Below are 19658 nucleotides of genomic sequence, written 5' to 3'. Positions count from 1 at the left end.
TTACAGTAACTAAACAAAAAGAATAAAACACAGTACAACAAATTAAACAATACAAAGAAAATAAAAACACAACAACATATAAACACCAGACAACAGAAAATACTAAAAAGAAAAAAGAAAAATATTAAAAATCAATTTATGTCTCCTTATATTCTTTACATTAACTTGTTTCTGCGGCTTCCCCAGACCTCCCTTCTCTGTATTCCAGATCGTATATTCTGTCAGCAAATTCCTTCCCTCTGTCTTATTTACTTTCATCATATCTTAGTGTCTTAATATAATTACATTTCCATATATCTTAAATTAATCTTTCTTAATCTTTAGGTTTTTTACTAATAACCTTTTACATTCAATCTGGTGTCATCAAGCATTCATTATCCTATAATGTTTCTGTAAATAGTCTTTAAATTTCCTCCAATCTTCCTTCACCGTCTCTTCTCCCTGGTCTCTGATTCTGCCGGTCATTTCTGCCAATTCCATATAGTCAATGACTTTCATCTGCCATTCTTCCAGCGTGGGTAGCTCCTGTGTCTTCCAATACTGTGCGATGAGTACAACCTGCTCAGCTTTCAGCCTTAAGCTTCTCTTACTTTTGCTCTTCTCTTTGCCCCCCATCACACACACACACAGAGAGAAGGAAGTAGATACCATCTCCAAATTTTGCTGCTGATGTGCCCAAATTTCCATCTGAGCAGGGAACTACACAGCTGGCAGACTTCTCATTTCTTCTGCCCCCCTTTGCACACAAGAGCCTCTCACTGTTCTTGCACCCTTGAACCAGCTGCTGTCTTCCCTCCCTCCTCCTTCCTCCTCCCTCCCACTTCCCTGCCTCCAACCGGGGACGGGGTGGGGGCGCAGCTGCGGTTGCAACCAGCCTGAGCTAACAGCAGGTGGCTGCCCGGTGACTGACAGCCCTTCCATGACGTCATGCAGGTGGGCAGGGCGCCGGGAGGCGTTCTTTTTGCATGACTATAGAGGCAGTGGCTGGTAAGTGACAGAGGGGAGCTTATCAGTACACAGAGAGAGTGAGTGGAAGGAGGGAGGGAGGGAAGGAGAGGCAGAAAAGAAAGCCGAGCTCTCTCTCTGTGTGTGTGTGCGTGCGCGCGCGCTTCTGTCTCTTTATGGCCGGTGCTTTTAAATATGAAATGCACCTTAGGTGAGGCTTCCCTGCGAGAAGGGAAATAAGAGATCAGGACCATCCTTCCTGCCTGGGCTCATTCAGCTGGCTGGGCTTTTCCCCCCCATAGGTGAGTAGCTCCATTCTTCCTTCCACAGGGATGCTGGTTCTCAATTAGTTCCGAGGAGACTGTGTATATGTGCGCGCGCGGCTGCCTGATCTGCGCTCAGGAAGAAAAGGAGCATAATAATGATCAATGAAATGAAATCCATAGCCAAGAAGAACCTGGAGGGGCATATAGAGGAAAAGGAGGGGGCGAAGGAAGGGAAGAGATCCGGAGGGGTTTTGCTCGCCTCTGCGCCTCTTTTTTATCGGTCCTATAAAGAACGCTCTCCTTCTCATTGTCCTAGAGGGGGGGGGGGGGAAGCTGGTCCTCCGCCTTTTAGTCCTAGCCGGATTGTTCCAGGGGGGTGGATGGGAGCTGGTGGAGGCACCGGCGGCTGCCTTGGCTGCCTGGGGTTCTTTCAGGACAGGGTGATGGGAGGGAGCGAGCGAGGAGAGGCGAGCAGCGAAGAATGAATGACGAGACGAGTTTGGCTGGGGAGGCATCTTCTCCTCGCTCTCGCTCCCTCTTTCTCTCCACTGCCAGCATCTGAGCCAGGCAGCCCCGATTCTTTTTGCGCGTTTTGGTCGGGAGGAAACCCCTCTTCATTCAGAGGGTCTTGATTTTAATGGAAAGCCCCTCCTAATTCAATGGGACTTCACTCCCCAACTCAAAAGCGCGCAGAATTGCAGCTTTGGGGATTGCTTAACCGTGGACCTGGGAGAGAATGTATTGTTGCGTTTGTGAAAGGCAATGTCTTTCTTTCTTTCTTTTCTTTCTTTCTTTCTTTCTCTTTCTTTCTTTCTTTCTTTCGCCCCTTCCCCTCTTGCTTTGTATTGCACTGAACCAGTGGGTGGGCGCCGGAAGAGGGTTTCCCCCGGGGCCACCTTTCCACTTCGGATTCTGATGCCCGCTTAGCGCTGGGTGAGCAGGTGGGAAAAGAGGCGAGGCGGTGCATCCAAGCGAAAGGGCTGTAGCTCAGTGGTAAAACATCTGATTTGCGTGCAGAAAGTCCCAGGTTCAGGTCTTTGGTTTCTCCAGGTACGTAGATAGACGTATGTCACAGTTCCTGGATAGCCGCTGCCAGCCATCAATAAATATTGACTGGCTTTTAAAAATCACATCACAAAGTCCAGTCTGAATGAGATTAAAATATTATTTGTGCCTTTCACAACTGAAGTGAGAAAGACTGTAGCTCAGTAGCTCCAAGTAGAGCTGGGAATGTCCCCTGTCTGGAACTCTGGAGAACAGCTGCCAGTCAGTGTAGACAATACTGAGTGAGATGGATCAATGGTCTGTTTCAATGTTTAATACTAGGAGCCCTAAGGAATATGACCAGGATACTTTTCACGTGGTCTTGCATCCTCCTTTCCTAATTCTTTAGCCTTTACTATGCCATGAAGGCTGGTGATGGATGTTGGCACCTGTCTGTCTCAAGAGCAATGGAGTGTGCCTCGAGGGGTGAAGTCAAACTGCTATGTTAGCAGCACCAAAGTGACCTCCCTGGGGTGCAAGCCTGGGCAGAGTGTGTGGAGGTCCTGGGCTGCCCAGACGACAAGACCCCCTGGCCCCCTGGCCTCACTGATGTGGTCCAAAGGAAAGCAGAGCAATATGTTTGGCATCAGCTTGGCTTGCAGGAGTTGTGTACAAGGTGCCATCCAACTGCTTTAGGGACTCCACTTAGGATTTGTTGTAGGGTTTACTCCTTTGCCATTTCTTCTCCTGAAGATGTCTGGCAAGGCAGCACAGGTTTAGGACCAGAGTTTTCCTTCTAAATGGACTGCCTTCTCAGGTGGATGAGCCCAGTGGCGTAGCGTGGGTTGTCAGCACCCGGGGCAAGGCAAGTAATTTGCGCCCCCTAACCCGGGGCAAGGCAAGTAATTTGTGCCCCCCCGCTGCCCTGTCCCTCCCCCAGATAGTCCCTCGCTCTCTCTCCGCATCGCACCACACCGCACCACACGCCTGGCACCCTCCCCTCCACAGTGGGCGGCGACCCGGCGGCTCGGATCGGATTCGCACAGCCAGCATTGCAGTGAGAGAGAGTGAGTGAGCCAGGTAGGGGCAGAGAGCTGCAAGTGCGAGCGCCCCCCCCCAGATGTTGCGCCCGGTGCAGCCGGCCCCCCCTGCACCCCCCACGCTACGCCACTGGATGAGCCCCATCTGCCCCTCACTTCCCTCTACAGCACATGCAGAAACCACCCTCCTCTTGACTGTTGGGTCTCCACTATGGGTCTCCACTTCCAAGGCAAGAAGGTGACTAAGCTGTATGTTTTCTTGGACACAACAATAGTGTATTGCAGAGACTGGGATACATGATAACAACCTGATTCGAGAAAGAGTGCTAATGGCTTGGGAGTTAACAGTGCAGTCCTAGGTAAAGGGACCCCTGATCATTAGGACCAATCGTGGCCGACTCTGGGGTTGCGGCGCTCATCTCGCTTTATTGGCCGAGGGAGCCAGTGTACAGCTTCCAGGTCATGTGGCCAGCATGACTAAGCCGCTTCTGGCGAACCAGAGCAGCGCACGGAAACGCCGTTTACCTTCCCGCCGGAGCGGTACCTATTTATCTACTTGCACTTTGACATGCTTTCAAACTGCTAGGTTGGCAGGAGCAGGGACCGAGCAACGGGAGCTCACCCTGTCACAGGGATTCGAACCGCCGACCTTCTGATCGGCAAGTCCTAGGCTCTGTGGTTTAACCCACAGCGCCACCCTAAACCATGCCTATTCAGAAGTTAATTCCCAACAAGTTCAATGGGGAAGTGGGTGTAGCGTTGCAACCTTAGAACAATGGAGGGGTGAACTGGGACTTTGCTGGTTCAACACTAAGCTCTGCGCTGAGCATTTTTCCAGAGGTCTGGGGGAATGAGCTGTCTGCCCAAGCAATTCATCTGCACTATGGAGGCAGTTCTAGGTTGCTTGACAGCAGTCTTGCCCGATCTGGGACTCTGCCCAGTCTGTAAAATTCCCCAGTCCTTTCTTCATGTCCTTCTTGAGTGGTTTTACCTGGCTGGGATGTGCCCTTGAACTCGGGCAATGCTTTTGTTCGCCTGGATGGAGGATAGAGAGTTCTGTTTAGGAATCAGCCTACTGTATGAAGATAACATTTACATTTGCTGCTGCACTCACCTTCGCCTCTGCCCCTGCTCCCCATCAGAAGGTTGCCAAGAAGGGAGAGGGTCCCTTGGTGTGAAAAGATCCCCCACTTGAGCCGTAAATTCAGGGGCAGTCTAACTCTGAGAGCAAGATCAGGAGCAGTCCCCCATGCCCTTATCTCAGTTTGCTTCTTGCAGATCAGTTCTCACACCCCAGTGCCTAAGCAAATGTGTTCAGCGAGGTTACCCATTAAAAATGTTAAATAAATGTACACCTGTATTTCACGTGGGACCTGTACAGGTATTGTACAGACATTAAACAGGAATCAAATTGCTTATGAAGTTGGCTGCAGATGCACCAGACAGCAGTTTTAAAGAAGTCGAGTCACTGCTGCTTACCGGGAGGGAGAGTGGAAGAGGCGAGTTTGCAAGGAGGTCAGCGCTGTGCAAACTCACTGGCAGAACCCCTGGCAATTCCACAGCACCAACCAGCCCTCTGCCTTGTCCGTCCCACTCTCTGCCTGGTAAACAGGAGCATCCTGCCTCCCTGGAGGTCAGGTGAGTGTCATTGCCCAACTGCACCACCTGCCGCTGTGTTTGGCTAGAGGTAGCCAACATGGGCGCTCTGTTGAACTGCAGCTCCCATGTCACTCCATGTTGCCCTGGACTAGGGCCACAAGAGTACCTTCGCAAGCAGAGACAGGGTAGGCACCAGACAGAGTGGGCCCTAATCCATGAAAGCTTCTGCCACCACAAATCTTTCAGATGCCACGAAGGACTCCGTTGTTCTTGCTGCAACAGGCAAATGGGCACCACAGGCTTGCAAGGAATACTGGACTAGGTTGACTTCACTGTGCTCTGGCAAGCACTTCTTACGTTCAGAGGCCAGATTGTTTATGCAATGACTCCTGAGTATGGGACCTTTGCTTTTATAAATGAAATATATATATAAGCAGACCTCATGGGGATTCTCTTTCATTTTTTAAAGCAGACAACAGAAGCCGTCAACTAGTTTCAACATTGCTGTTGCATTGGCGGCTCTCAGAACACTCACGCCCCTGCCTCTCTATATATATGATGTCTAATCTAGTCTCTCTCTCTCTCTCTCTCTCTCCTCCCTATGCTATAAGTCTGCTTTGCTTGCACATTGTTTTTCTTTTGCTGGCTCTCCTGCGCTTTAAAAGCCAGCGTTCCTATAAAACCAGACCTGATGCGTACAAATGCTTCTGTTGCAAATAACTGATTTACATTTGTATGAATGAATTCTGTTATGCTGTAAGTGTACGTAGCAGCTCGCCCATTGGCTGAATGCATCCTTTGCTGCGCTCATGCTTTCAGATCTACAAAAGAAGCCCTTTTGGTAGTCACCGCACCTAGTGAGGTCCGTGCTGGAGGGGGCTGCGGGAGTGTGTTCTCTGTGGTTGCTCCACACCTGTGGAATGACCTTTTGTCAGAAGTATATCATGCTCCAACATTGCTGCTTTCATTTCACCAGTGGGTGAAAGACGCAACTCTTTACCCAAGCTTTTGAGGAGTAGCAGGAGATGGAGAGTCTGAGACTGCCTCATTTAGCTGCTGCCGCCTATGTTTTTTTAGTGTGTTCCCACTGCAATTTGATGAATGTTGTGTTTAGTCTAGCTTATTATTATTGCCAGTTGTTGGTTTTCAATACCTATGCATTTACCTTCCTAGGACCTTTGGGCCAAAGGTGGATTATAAACGCTTGTAATAAACAGATTCATAAACGGCAGGTTTCCAAGGGAGCAACCTGTTTATTGAGCGTTCATTCTGTTTGATTTGTGGGGAGATTTGATGATGTTGGCTGCTTAAGGAGCATTCATTCTGATTTGTTTCCAGGGAGGTTAGTCAACATGGTTTCAAACCATTTCCCCATGGCTTTCCTTACTGTAAGCGTTTGAGGAAGAGGGGTTGTCGCGCAAGGCCTCCCAATGATCTTTGAGTTCCCAAACCTGAATTTGCTGCCAGGGGACTGGATCCCACCTGAACATAGTGACAGTCCGGAACTGCATGGGCAGACTGAGAACATGATACCACACTCACCAAACCAGCACTCTTTGCATGCACCCAGGAGCATGGGATTTGGGTGCTGTTGCATGGCTTTCGATGCACAAACTCTATTTACCGTATTTTTCGCTCTATAAGACGCACCAGACCATAAGACGCACGTAGTTTTTGGAGGAGGAAAACAAGAAGAAAAAAAATTCTGAATCTCAGAAGCCAGAACAACAAGAGGGATCACTGTGCAGTGAAAGCAGCAATCCCTCTTGCTGTTCTGGCTTCTGGGATAGCTGCTCAGCCTGCATTCGCTCCATAAGACGCACACACATTTCCCCTTACTTTTTAGGAGGGAAAAAGTGAGTCTTATAGACCAAAAAACACGGTATATTGGTGCTCATTGACAAGCTGCTGCATACAAATTTGCCACTTAAACTGATCAAGTAGCAAGGTACTTATATGCACCCCAGACTTAAAAGGAGTTTACTTGCAGCAGATGCATCCCATTTGTGACACACAAATTTATGATAAATTCCTCAATAGCAACTGTGGTAGTCTGCCATGGCAAGAAGCAAAGAAGAAACTTGAGACATTGCCCCCCCCCCTTAAAGACTGCGATTTCGGACTATAAGATCTAGTGTGGAGTAGTGGATAGCTTGTCACACCAGAATTGGGAAGACCAGTTCAAATTCCCTCTTGACTATTGGGTAGCCTTGGACCAGTCTGTGCCTGACCTACCTCACAGGGCTGTTGTGAGTTTTAAATTTGGGGGTGTTGAGGAGAAACATATATGTTACCTTGAACTCCTTGGGGGGGGAAACGTGAGATGCAAAGGCAATAAATAATTGCTAGACACTTGTAACCGGAGAATGGGAAGCTTAGTTCAAACCAGCCTCTGAAATTTGGGCCCGGGTGCAGATTTCTGCTGCTTACTGCTTCTTAGTCCTTGTTGACAGATCGCAGTGTGAAAGTGACAGTGAAAAACATTAAGTGCGGGAGTTATGTCAAACTTCAGTATTGCAGGCAGGTAGTTTTGTGCCTGGACTTTGTGCTCTTAATTGTGTCACCTTTAGGCAGGTGTAAGAAACATAGGAAACTGCCTTGTACACAGGCAGAATACTGGTCTGGCTAGCTTGGCATTGTCTCCACTGACTGGCAGCTGCTGCCAGAGTTTCAGGCAAGGACATTCCCAACCTTACCTGGAGAGATGAGGGAGATTAAACCCAGGATCATTTGCTTACAGAGCAGCTGTTCTGCTTCTGAGCTGCTGTCCTTCTCCACTCCATACGTAACCCTTTGCTTGTAAAACATGCAAATAATATTTCTTTCCATGCTTTGCTACCCTATGGGAGTTTTACTTGCGTTGCATTGAAAAATATTTTAAGAATTGCTCTTAGGATAGGTTTTTTTAATTAAAAAAAGGTCCACCTTTTGAAAAGACCCCCTCTAAGGGTGACGAGAGGACAATTAATTTTGTTAACATGCCAGCGTTTGAGACTAGGTTATGTCCAATTCCCACAGAAACGGTCTTAGCACTAGTATAGCTCTTAGTACTATTGTCCCCGCAACCACACCACACAAAACTGCTCTTCTGTGTTGCTGTTTAGAAGCTTTCTAAGTCTTCAAATACCTAAAACGATCCCTGTTCCGTGTGTGTGAATAGCAAACAAAATAGCAGATGAAATTGAAATTAACTGGCGTTCTAGTCTAAGTGCCTAACTATGGTTTTTGTTGTTGTTGTTTTTTTAAGTGTGCTAATATTAAGCTGAGTTATCTGGCTTCGGCTTTCACTTGTTTGGCCTTTTTCTGGATATGCAAAGCTAGCGACCAAATCCTCTTAAACAAATCTTCACCAGTGTCTCTTAGAAAGCGCAGCCCAGGTTGCAAGAAAGTCGATTACATCACCGCTCCCGTGAAGGAGTCCTCCTGGACGCTTACATATCAATGCTCGACCGCACGCCATGGGTTCAGAGCCCTGTACAAACATGGATCGCAACAAGGCTCCTGTGACAGCTGTCAGTGTTGCAAACCTTGTTTTACAGACATTTTGGAAGGTGAAATGTCTCGCCTGAGGCTATACTGGGGGTGGGGGAGAGAAAGCAAAATTGATGGAAGTTAATCTCCACCAGTGATTCGCAAGCAATAGGGCAGCCATGACAGCAGGAAGTATTTAGAAGAGGCAGTTTTGATGTTCCAGGGAAGGGAGAAATCATCTGATGGGGCACAGCAATGCCAAATTTAGCACGCCCACAGCTAGCTCCCACTTACCTCCTTACTTCCAGCCAGTCTGGGAGGGAGGTGGCAATAGATATCAGCTTTCTCTTCCTCCTCCTCTCTGTCAGTGCTGTCCTTGCAGAACTCAAGGGGGAGGGGGGTGGGGAGAAAGCTAGAATTAGTTTTGAGTATATTGGACTCCATGACATTCATGTAGGAAAGTCCTGCCCAATACAGGTAGGTGTTAAATGTTGAGAAGGCTTGAAGGAAGAAGAAGAAAATTACAGGGACAGAACTACCTAAAATGTATAGGAACATATTTATGAATGAAGTGAGGTACCAAACTTTGTACGATGAAAGACAAGCTGTGAAGCTTTGTGTATTCAGCAAATATGATGTCCAGCACTGAACAGTGATTCTGGATATTGGCTACTGTTTCGTAGAATTCTTCGTCAGCGTGGTGGGGGGATATAGAATTGCTTCATAAACTGAAAATAATTTTTTTTACAGACGATGACCTGCGTGACATATCACTTTACAATTTTTTTTAACTATAATACAAACAGTAATGAAAAAGAGTACATACCCCATCTTCATTTAAAGATTTTCAGAGACTTTGAGACTAAAGATTTCATTTTGTACTTGTTATGGTTTGAAGGAATTCTATAAAGATTGTCTATTGCGTATGTATATGGTTATCGTGCTGCCTAGACATTGCTGACGTTCTCTTTGCAACACAGGGGTTTGTTTGCCTACTTACCCATGGAGGTAAGAGCATAGCCATCATGACTAATAGCAATCCATAGTCTTATGGCCCATGGAGTTGTCTAATCCTTTTTTTTTAAAAAAAAAAAAGCCATTCAGGTTTGTGACCATCACTTCTTCCCGTGGGAGTGAGTGCTATGCACTGCCTGAAGTTGCTATCCACATCAATTTTGTATCGGCGCAATCCTTGATAATTGCAGGTGTTCATGTACTGTGCTTTTAAATTATGTTCCTGTAGTATGGGGGAGTTAATGGGAGGACACCAAAAGTGGACTTTGCAAGCCTTTCTTGTTGCTAAGAGACTTTGCCCACCATCTGTTATGTAATGGTCTGAAGACCTCACTGCCCTGGCTATATATGTAGGATGCATGTACCGATCATATTATTATTCATACACTATTTTTATTTTCTTCTTCTTCTTCCCCTCCTTTCCGTTGTTAAATCTGCAAAAATAAAAAAATAAAATAATAATATTAAAAAGGTTGCACTGAATCCAGTGAGTCAGCCAGGGCTACACTATACCACCCTGTGGAAGATAAGGCTATTGATGATTTCTAGCTTTGACAGCTGGGTAGGACCTCCAGTGTCAGGGACTGCATGCCCCTCTGACTATCAGCTGCTGGGGAACACAAGTGGGGAGAGAGCTGGCTTTGTGAGACCAAGATCATAGAATCATAGAATCTTAGAGTTGGAAGAGACCACAAGGCCCATCGAGTCCAACCCCCTGCCAAGCAGGAAACACCATCAGAGCATTCCTGACATATGGTTGTCAAGCCTCTGCTTAAAGACCTCCAAAGAAGGAGACTCCACCACACTGCTTGGCAGCAAATTCCACTGTCAAACAGCTCTTACTGTCAGGAAGTTCTTCCTAATGTTTAGGTGGAATCTTCTTTCTCGTAGTTTGGATCCATTGCTCCGTGTCCGCTTCTCTGGAGCAGCAGAAAACAACCTTTCTCCCTTCTCTATATGACATCCTTTTATATATTTGAACATGGCTATCATATCACCCCTTAACCTCCTCTTCTCCAGGCTAAACATGCCCAGCTCCCTTAGCCGTTCCTCATAAGGCATCGTTTCCAGACCTTTGACCGTTTTGGTTGCCCTCCTCTGGACATGTTCCAGTTTGTCAGTGTCCTTCTTGAACTGTTGTTGGACCAGATGGGCCTTTGGGTCTGATGTAGCAAGGATCTTCTTATAGGTGGCTGTCCAAGTACACTTCATACAGATGAATGACACAGTCAACGTATGAAATGAATACGGCTAATTTTCAACTTGAATCGGTTCTCACCATGCTAGTACCTTATCTTCCAAAACTCGATCAGTCACATATGCCCGCTGAGAGGACAGAAGAAATTCCATTCCCCAAATTTATTTTCCATGTTGATATGTGCAGCAGAAACCAAAACCACAATTCTAGCTGTTTTCATGGTGGATTTTATCTCTTTCTCTTTCCCAGCAGGGAAATGCAGTAAATACAAAGCCTATCTAATCTCAATCTCAGTCTCTGTGTGTGCGCACTGAGAGAGGGAGAGAGTAGGGTGGAATGCTGTTTTGGATAAGAACATAAGAAAATGCACAGTCATGGGTTTGAGCCCCACACTGGGCAAAAGATTCCTGCATTGTAGCGGGTTGAACTAGATGACCCTTGTGGTCCCTTCCAACTTTCCAAATCTATGATTCTATGTGAAGTGTAGGTAGGTAGGTTTCCATGAGGCAAGACACAGTTATAACAGCAAGAATCTTTACGGAACAAATAGAACTGGACAACAGGGGCAAAGCAACTGCTTATATATATAGTTATGAAGGCCTGGGCCACTCCCACTCCCAACTTGATTGGCTGTCTAAACTTCCAAGCTGCGAATCATGATTCAGAGTTTAAGGGCCAATGGCAGAGGCTCAAATCCTGAAATGTTCTGTGATTGGATATTATGTATCAAATCAGAACATGGGCTCAGAATCCTTATTCCAGACCAAGGGTCAGCAAACTTTTTCAGCAGGGGGCTGGTCCACTGTCCCTCAGACCTTGTGGGGGGTTGGAAAAAAAAAAAAAAATATATATATATATATATATATATATTGGGGGGGAGAACGAATTTCTATGATCCACAAATAATCCAGAGATGCATTTAAAATTAAAGCACACATTCTACTCATGTAAAAACACGCTGATTCCTGGACCGCCTGTGGGCCGGATTGAGAAGATGATTGGGCCGGATCCAGCCCCCGGGCCTTGGTTTGCCGACCCATGGTCCAGACTCAAGCTCAGGCAAACACCGACCACTGAATACATAACACTATGAGAAACTGCAAAGGTCCGCACTAGCACCCTTGTGGAGAAAAGTTGTGAGAAACCATAGAAACAGCTTGGTCCTTTGTGCTGCCCACTATACTGTACTCCACGTACCCAAAGATTTATGCTATGGAATGACTACACAGAAGAAGCAACAGTTATTACTGATAGGCGACTCCAGTGGACGAGCCCCATCTGCCTCTCACTTCCCTCTACAGCACATGCAGAAACTGCCTTCTTGACTGTTGGACCTGTTAGAATTCCTGCTCCATGACTGCAGTCATGGGATTGTTGTCTTTCACATGACGGTGTATGTTTTGACTCCACAGAGTGGGAAGTGAGGGAGACAGGATGTTTGTGTTACTGTGTTCCGTGAAGTGGGACTATTGTCCTTTGTTCTTTTTCTCTTTGCTGTCTGATGCTAGAGAGAGAGGGAGCCATGTTGCAGTGCTCTGTGTGTGTTTATATGTAAATAAAGTAGATTAGCCAAAATGCTGAGTTGCTGAGGTCAGTTACGCAATTGCGCAAACTCTGCGGATCCCTGAGTGTGCCGGTGTCGGTTGGCATCAGTCGCTGTGATGTTCGGGCTGAAGAAAGCTTATGAAGCTCCCAAACGATTGACCAGGAGGGAGAGAACATGCCAGTTGGGCATGTGTCTCTACCAGGGTCCTACTCGAGTGTAGGCCGAGCTCCTGACAGGACCCACTATTGGTCTTGTTCGCTCAATCTGCCAGAGCCTGTGTTTAGGTGTAGGGTAAGTCCCTAACTTATTGAGGGTTTGAGACCCATCGGCTCCCCTCACCTGGTTTAACTGGCCATTAGAAGCCGTTCCCAAGGTGTGGCCACTGTGACATACTGACAGCTTCTAGGAGCCACAGGTGAGAGCTGAGTGTAGGTATGGAGACCAAAGGTGGACAACCTACCCCAGAAGGAGCACAATGTGCCCCCTTTTCAGAGGTCCTACCCTTCCCCTAACACCCTATAAAACCCTCAGGCGTCTTGGCAGGAAAAAGAACACTTCCTATGCACCTCTACTAAAGAGGATATTTGGAGCAGGGGTTTCTGTGGAATATCTTAAGAAATGTAATTGCAATTATAAATGGCATTTTTTTAAAAAAATCCCCTTTGTCTGCATGCCTGATGAACCCATGGCGAGCATTCTTTGCAAAACCAAGTATGCAAAGCAGATTGGAAATGAGGAAGGAGAAAAATGGTAGATAGTTTTGGATACTGCTCCAGTAGGGAAAGTAATTTTTAGCACATTTGAGTTAATTATTATTGGAAACCTTTCTCCCCACCCCACCCCGCCCCCCTGCTGTCCCTTTTGCTCTGCTAAGTACGGGATTCTTGTACTCTTGGTTTTGTTTCATCTCCTTTTGCGTGCCACCCACTGCGATTTTCACTACTCATTAAGCGAATTTCTCAGGCAGCTGGAACGCTAACTGGCATTTCTGAAGATTCCTTTCTCCCTTTGCCCCCCGAAAAGCAACTGTTAATTCGTGGCATCAAAAAAGACAATGAATTAATGATTGAATGAAGGTGAGGATCAAAGTTATTGCAGAATGCAAAAGAAAAATGGGGAGAGAAAGGTATCCTGATAACAGGACTATGAAGTGTGTTATGGGCCATACCCAAACTCAATTACTTGCCTATTTTGGATAGGGATAAATTAAAACAGGCGTTTAGAATATGGAAAGCTGTGCTAGTTGGTGACATATATTTTAAAATGAGTGTTGGGCTGCAAAGGAAGAGCCAAACACTATGCCTTGTTTGTTTGTTTGTTTATATTTATTTACTCTATTTATATCCCACCCTATTATCCGAGGGTGAATTATGGTGCTGGAGGAGACTCTTGAGAGTCCCATGGACTGCAAGAAGACCAAACCTATCCATTCTGAAGGAAATCAGCCCTGAGTGCTCACTGGAAGGACAGATCCTGAAGCTGAGGCTCCAATACTTTGGCCACCTCATGAGAAGAGAAGACTCCCTGGAAAAGACCCTGATGTTGGGAAAGATGGAGGGGGCAAGGAGAAGGGGACGACAGAGGACAAGATGGTGGGACAGTGTTCTCAAAGCTACCAGCATGAGTTTGACCAAGGTATGGGAGGCAGTAGAAGACAGGAGTGCCTGGCGTGCTCTGGTCCATGGGGTCATGAAGAGTCGGACACGACTAAACAACAACATTATCCAAGGAGCTCAAAGGGGTGTCCATGGTTCTCCCCTGCCTCATGGCATCCCTACAACAACCCTGTGAAGTAGGTCACCCTGAGAGGCAGTGACTGGCCAAAGGTCACCCAGTGAGCTAAATGGCTGAGTGGGGATTTGAACCCTGGTCTCCAAGGTCCTAGTCCGGCACTCAAACCACTGCACCACACTGGCTCCTTAAGTCTTGTACCTTTCAAGAAGAGCTTTAGGGATGCAGGAAGCTGCCTTGTAGCAGGTCAAACCACTGGTCCATCTACCTTAGTACTGTCTACATTGAATGGCAGCTACACTATTTTAGGCAGGAGCTCTTTCCAAGTTGGATCTCGAGATGACAGAAATTGAACCTGGGATCTTCTGCATGCAAGGCAGATGCTCTCCCATTTTGCGGTGTCCTTTCCCTATTATGTCCATTGCACAGGTGGAAAACTGAGGGCGAGATGTACTTTAAAAGAAGATTAGACAAATTTTTGGCTATTCATGAGCATGGTGGCTATTTCTCTCTCTGCTGTATTGACTAGGGGAGGATGGTTATTGGTATGTTTTCATTCCTGTTTTTTTATTGTGGATTTTGTGTGTTTTTTGAAATCTTGCATTGCTTTGTTGTAAACTGGCTTGAGCTCTACGGATGAAGGGTGGTATACAAATTTAATTCAATAATAATAATAATAATAATAATAATAATAATAATAATAATAGCAGTGGCTCTCTAGGGTTTCTGACAGCCCACCCTGAAGACATTGAGGTTGGACCTGGACCTTCTGCATGCAAAGCACCTGTTCTGCCTTTGAACAATGGCCACTTTTTCCCTTTCTAAGCAAGCGAAGCCTTTACCCTTCTTCTATGTTTTTCTCTGGTTTCTGGTGCTTTTTGATGTTCCCCGGAAAAGGCTGTTGACACACTTATCTGAGAGGCTTGTGCATTTATTTTCTGTTTGCGCAGAGAGCAATTTAGGGTGACAGAACAGAGCAAGGCTCCGTGGCAGACTGGAGATGAGAAATACATCCCGTCACCCCATGCATAATGCATACGCAATTACCTACCCAGAAGCCCTTCTGAAATGAGCTGTTTCAAAGCTGGGTTAGAGCTTCCCCTCTTCACTGATCCACAAAAGGTGGGCAGTCCCATCATTAGCATCCAACGTATTTAGAGCAAACTCCAACTGTACGAAGGCATGGCCATGCCAACTTTGCTGCCTCCACTGAGTTCTTGAGTAGCCTCCATCTAAGTGAAAGATGATCGGTTGCTTTCGCCTACCGCAGTTAACCCAGTCAGACCACTGGTCCTCCTAGCTCAGTCCTGTCTCCACTGATGGAACAGCTGCTGTCCAGGATTTCACACAAGGGTCTTTCCCAGCCCTTCTCATTTGTTGTGGTTGTTTAGTCGTTCAGTCGTGTCCGACTCTTCGTGACCCCATGGACCAGGGCACGCCAGGCACTCCTGTCTTCCACTGCCACCCACAGTTTGGTCAGATTCATGTTTGTAGCTTCGAGAACACTGTCTAACCATCTCGTCCTCTGTCGTCCCCTTCTCCTTGTGCCTTCCATCTTTCCCAACATCAGGGTCTTTTCCAGTGAGTCTTCTCTTCTCATGAGGTGGCCAAAGTATTGGAGCCTCAGCTTCACGATCTGTCCTTCCAGTGAGCACTCAGGGCTGATTTCCTTAAGAATGGATGCATTTGATCTTCTTGCAGTCCATGGGACTCTCCAGCAGCCCTTCTCATACCCTCCAACATTGCTCCGATGAAAATAGGGACGTCCCATTCCATAATGATCATTTTACTATATATACCCCACACATCTTACTGGGTTGCCGCAGCCACTCTGGGCTGCTTCCAACATATATAAAAACATAATAAAACATTAAACATTGAGGGGAAAAATCTTCCCTATACAGGATTGCCATTAGACGGCTCAGGGCTTGGAGAATGCCATACCCTCCAACATTTCTCCAATGAAAATAGGGACATCCTAAGCACTGGCGAAGGAAGAGAAGTGCGGTGGAGCGAGCGTACCGCCCCCGGCAGTGCGATCCTGGTAGGGTGCCATCACGGCTGCCCCCCGCCCGCATTGGGCATCCTGCCCCCGCCTGCTCTCCGCCCCACCCCAGTGCCGGAACATAAAGCTCAGCCACTGATCCTAAGGAAAAGTGGGACATTCCGGGATCAAATCAGAAACTGGGACGGCTTCTCTAAATCAGGGATGTCCCTGGAAAATAGGGACACTTGGAGGGTCTGCCTTCTAGGAGATGGCAGGGATTGAACCCGAATCCTCCAGCATGCAAAACAGAATGGTACATGCTACCTAAAAAAACCATTGTGTGTTCTTCCGTGCCGTTTCGACATACTGCATGATTGATCTCAAACTGTTCATCTGAGTGCATTACTCATGGGTTCCCAAACCATAAAATGGTCAAAGCTATAGTATACCTGAAGGAGAGTCTCCACCCCCATTGTTCAGCCTGGACACTGAGGTCCAGCTCCGATGGCCTTCTGGTGGTTCCTTTGTGAGAAGTGAGGTTACAGGGAACCAGGCAGAGGGCCTTCTCGGTAGTGGCACCCTCCCTGTGGAACGCTCTCCCATCAGATGTCAAGGAAATAAACAACTATCTGACTTTTAGAAGACATCTGAAGGCAGCCCTGTTTAGGGAATTTTTTAATGTTTGAAGTTTTATTCTGTTTTTAGTCCTCTGTTGGGAGCCGCCCAGATGGGTGGGAATAATAATAATAATAATAATAATAATAATAATAATAGTTGTTATGATGATTATGATGGTGACTGGTTTTCCAAAATATATGCTCCTAAGTAAAATGTAAAGTTTAAACTGCAACCTTCATGAAACAGCAGGTCGCTTTTCTGTTCGCAGTGAAGAAAATGGGCTATAAGGAAAATCCCAGGCAATTATATTTCTTTAGCAGCCTAGCAAGCTGTGCACATCCTTCCCAGAGCATAAAATAAAAGAGCTCTTATGCGTCTGGCCAAGGCTGGGAGCAATAAATTGACATCGGTGCCATACACGATGGTTGGCGTGTTAGCTTTTGTCCATTGTTATCACTGCATTCTCCGTTCCTTATTTCCATTCACCTACGGCCAAATGCTATTTTTTCACCCTTGTCTTATTTACATATATGGACAGTGTCTCTTCGAAACTTCCTGTAGCTTCACCAGCTAAAAAAATATAAAATAACGATGCATCATTGCGGGAAACAAACAGGTTTGCTGTTAGATTTGCAAAGCAATGGGCTATGAAAGACTGATCTCAAGGCTTAGGCGGATTTGCACGGGTGCAGGCAGTACTTCACATAACCTGGTCCCCAACCGAGTAGGGCTTTAAAAGTCACCACCAGCTGTTTAAATTGGGTCCCAAATCAATCAGTGGCCAATTCATCTGTTTTAGGGTGGCCAGTTGCACATGATCAAAAAAGAGGGCAAGCAACATCAAACAATAGTACAAAGGGGGATGTATATGGTACCTTATGGGTATAGGTTCAAATTATTTCTTTACCTATAAATTATCTTATGCAATACTGTAATTTAAATATAATAACTCTATAAAGCCTGTGACTAGGTGACATGTGTGTGTGTTGCCTGTTTAGTCTGCTGATGCTGCAAACTGGATGGAGAACTTTGATGCCCTTCCTGTTTTCCATTTTTATGGTTCGCCAGCTTTCATGGACTGGACAGCCCTTCAAATAGAGGATTTTATTCATTTGTTTGTTTGTTCATCCATTCAACTAAATTCCTATGCTGCTTGGTTGTAGTAAAACATCTAAGCAGTTTCCCAGAAGTATTAAAACACATAATAACATTTAAAGATAACTATAATTAACAGCAATGAAGATTAAAGCATGTCAACAGCCATGTGCCTGGATTTGTTGTTGTTTAGTCGCTCAGTCGTGTCCAACTCTTCATGACCGCATCGACCAGAGCATGCCAGGCACTCCTGTCTTCCACTGCCTCTCGCAGTTTGGTCAAACTCATGCTGGTAGCTTCGAGAACACTGTCCAACCATCTCGTCCTCTGTCGTCCCCTTCTCCTTGTGCCCTCAATCTTTCCCAACATCATGGTCTTTTCCAGGGAGTCTTCTCGTCTCATGAGGTGGCCAAAGTATTGGAGCCTCAGCTTCACGCTCTGTCCTTCCAGTGAGCACTCAGGGCTGATTTCCTTAAGAATGGAGAGGTTTGATCTTCTTGCAGTCCATGGGACTCCCAAGAGTCTCCTCCAGCATTATAATTCAAAAGCATCAGGGTCTGTAACCTGAAGTGTATGTAACCTGAAGTGTATGTAACTCAAGGTACCAATGTAAAATAAAAAGGCAGGACCAGTTAAAGGTGTGGCTTGGGGAGGGGTGGTGATTAGGGAGGGGGTTGACTTGAAGAGACTCCCAAAGGCCATACATCGGGCTCTCAGGCCTGAGGTTCCTCACCATTGTCTTTTAAAGTCATTTGATCCTTTTTTTTTTAATGAACATGTTAAAAACAATTGCATATTTTGGGAGACTGGAATGGGAGGTTCATTGGCAAAGTCACAGACACTCACTATTGTGCCCTCTGTAGCTGGCTCTTCGTAGTTTTAGTCTTCGAACCACGACAAACAGTTTCAGAAGCAAGTATCCCCCCCCCCCCTTCTCACCGTGGGGCAGGAGAAGAACCTTTTGTTTGTTTTGAATACAGGTAGAGTGCCTTCCTACCTGCCCTTTTGCGCTTGAAATGTTGCAACTGTCTGGACACTCCTTTGTATATTGGAGGTGTTCCAGGAAAGTGCTTTCCCCCTCATATGCTTTTATCTATCTCTTGGATTCATTAGGAAAACTACAAGCAGTGGCGTAGCGTGGGGGGTGCAGGGGGGGGCCAGCCGCACCGGGTGCAACATCTGGGGGTTAGGGTTAGGGGGCGCAAATCCACGGGTTAGGGGGCGCAAATTACTTGCCTTGCCCCGGGTGCTGACAACCCACGCTACGCCACTGACTACAAGAAGAGGTTTCTGATGGGGGGGGGTGAAGAGAGAGCTGAAGTCCCACTTGAAAGCTCATTAACCCTCTACTCTTCAAACGAAGGAAGAGTAGGGGAGGCAGCAGCAGATGCTTCCTGTAATATGCGCAATGTCCTTTCATTCATCTCCAAAATGCCTCAAATTTAGCATGCTTCAGATTGTGCCTGGAAAATTAACATAACAAAAAAGCCTGAGAGGCAGAAACAATAAAGAAAGCACCCTACCTCTGAATTCTTTCCTCCGTTCTTGAATGGGGGAAATGCTATTTTCAACTAAATGCATCACATAGTGACAGTGATAACACGAGTGACTTAGCTTTTCATCTGGTGTGGCACATTTTAAGGAAATTAGTCAAGTCTGCTTCACAGGATTTGTTTCATTTATCGCAGAGATATATATTGCATTTTTTAAAATCCTGTCCTTCTACGTACAAACCTAAGAAGAACATTGCTAGTCCAATAGCTTGTTTTCGCCATGACCAGCTAGATGCCTCTAGGAAGCCCACAAGCTAATGCGTTTAGGGCGCTGTTCAGAGTCTCCCCCTCATATCCTCACATCGACCTTGTGAGGTGGATGAGAGAGTGTGACTTCCCAACTATGCTTCTTTAACAGACTGTGACATACCACCCCAGTCTCTAAGTTAATCAGCCAGAGCCTCCATGGGTTCCATAATTCAGTTTCCTTGGAATGAAGGTCAGCGGAGACTGTGAAATCCTTAGAATATATGGTTTTATTTACACATATATGCAACCTGGGTACAGGATGGAGGGGCTCACAGCATTAACACCCCACAGCATCAACAGTCCCAAAGATCTTCCCTCTCCATTGGTTTTGGGTCCAGCATGGAGCAAGCATGTCTCTGTGT

General features: G+C 46.4%; 1 protein-coding gene and 1 long non-coding RNA gene across 7 annotated transcripts in view; one reads left to right on the top strand and one right to left on the bottom strand.

Annotated features, from left to right (window-relative positions):
- LOC310659625 overlaps positions 1-19658 on the bottom strand; it is a 101312-nt gene that overhangs the window by 60606 nt on the left and 21048 nt on the right. The window lies entirely within an intron of this gene.
- Positions 994-19658, top strand: part of MAPK4 (mitogen-activated protein kinase 4) — an 84406-nt gene continuing 65741 nt past the window's right edge. For 2 of the 6 annotated variants that reach the window (XR_014502791.1, XR_014502792.1), the window contains exon 1: positions 994-1247. The gene's annotated coding sequence lies outside the window, so the exon portion shown is untranslated. Of the gene's footprint in view, positions 1252-19658 lie in introns of all 6 variants that reach the window. The other 4 variants (XM_083402919.1, XM_083402917.1, XM_083402920.1 and 1 more) reach the window with 3 other exon arrangements.

The sequence above is a fragment of the Podarcis tiliguerta genome (genome assembly GCF_965153285.1).
Source record: "Podarcis tiliguerta genome assembly, chromosome: 11".
NCBI classification, from domain to species: domain Eukaryota; kingdom Metazoa; phylum Chordata; class Lepidosauria; order Squamata; family Lacertidae; genus Podarcis; species Podarcis tiliguerta.
Note: the sequence above shows the minus strand (reverse complement) of the source record. Positions and strands in the feature narration are given on the sequence as shown.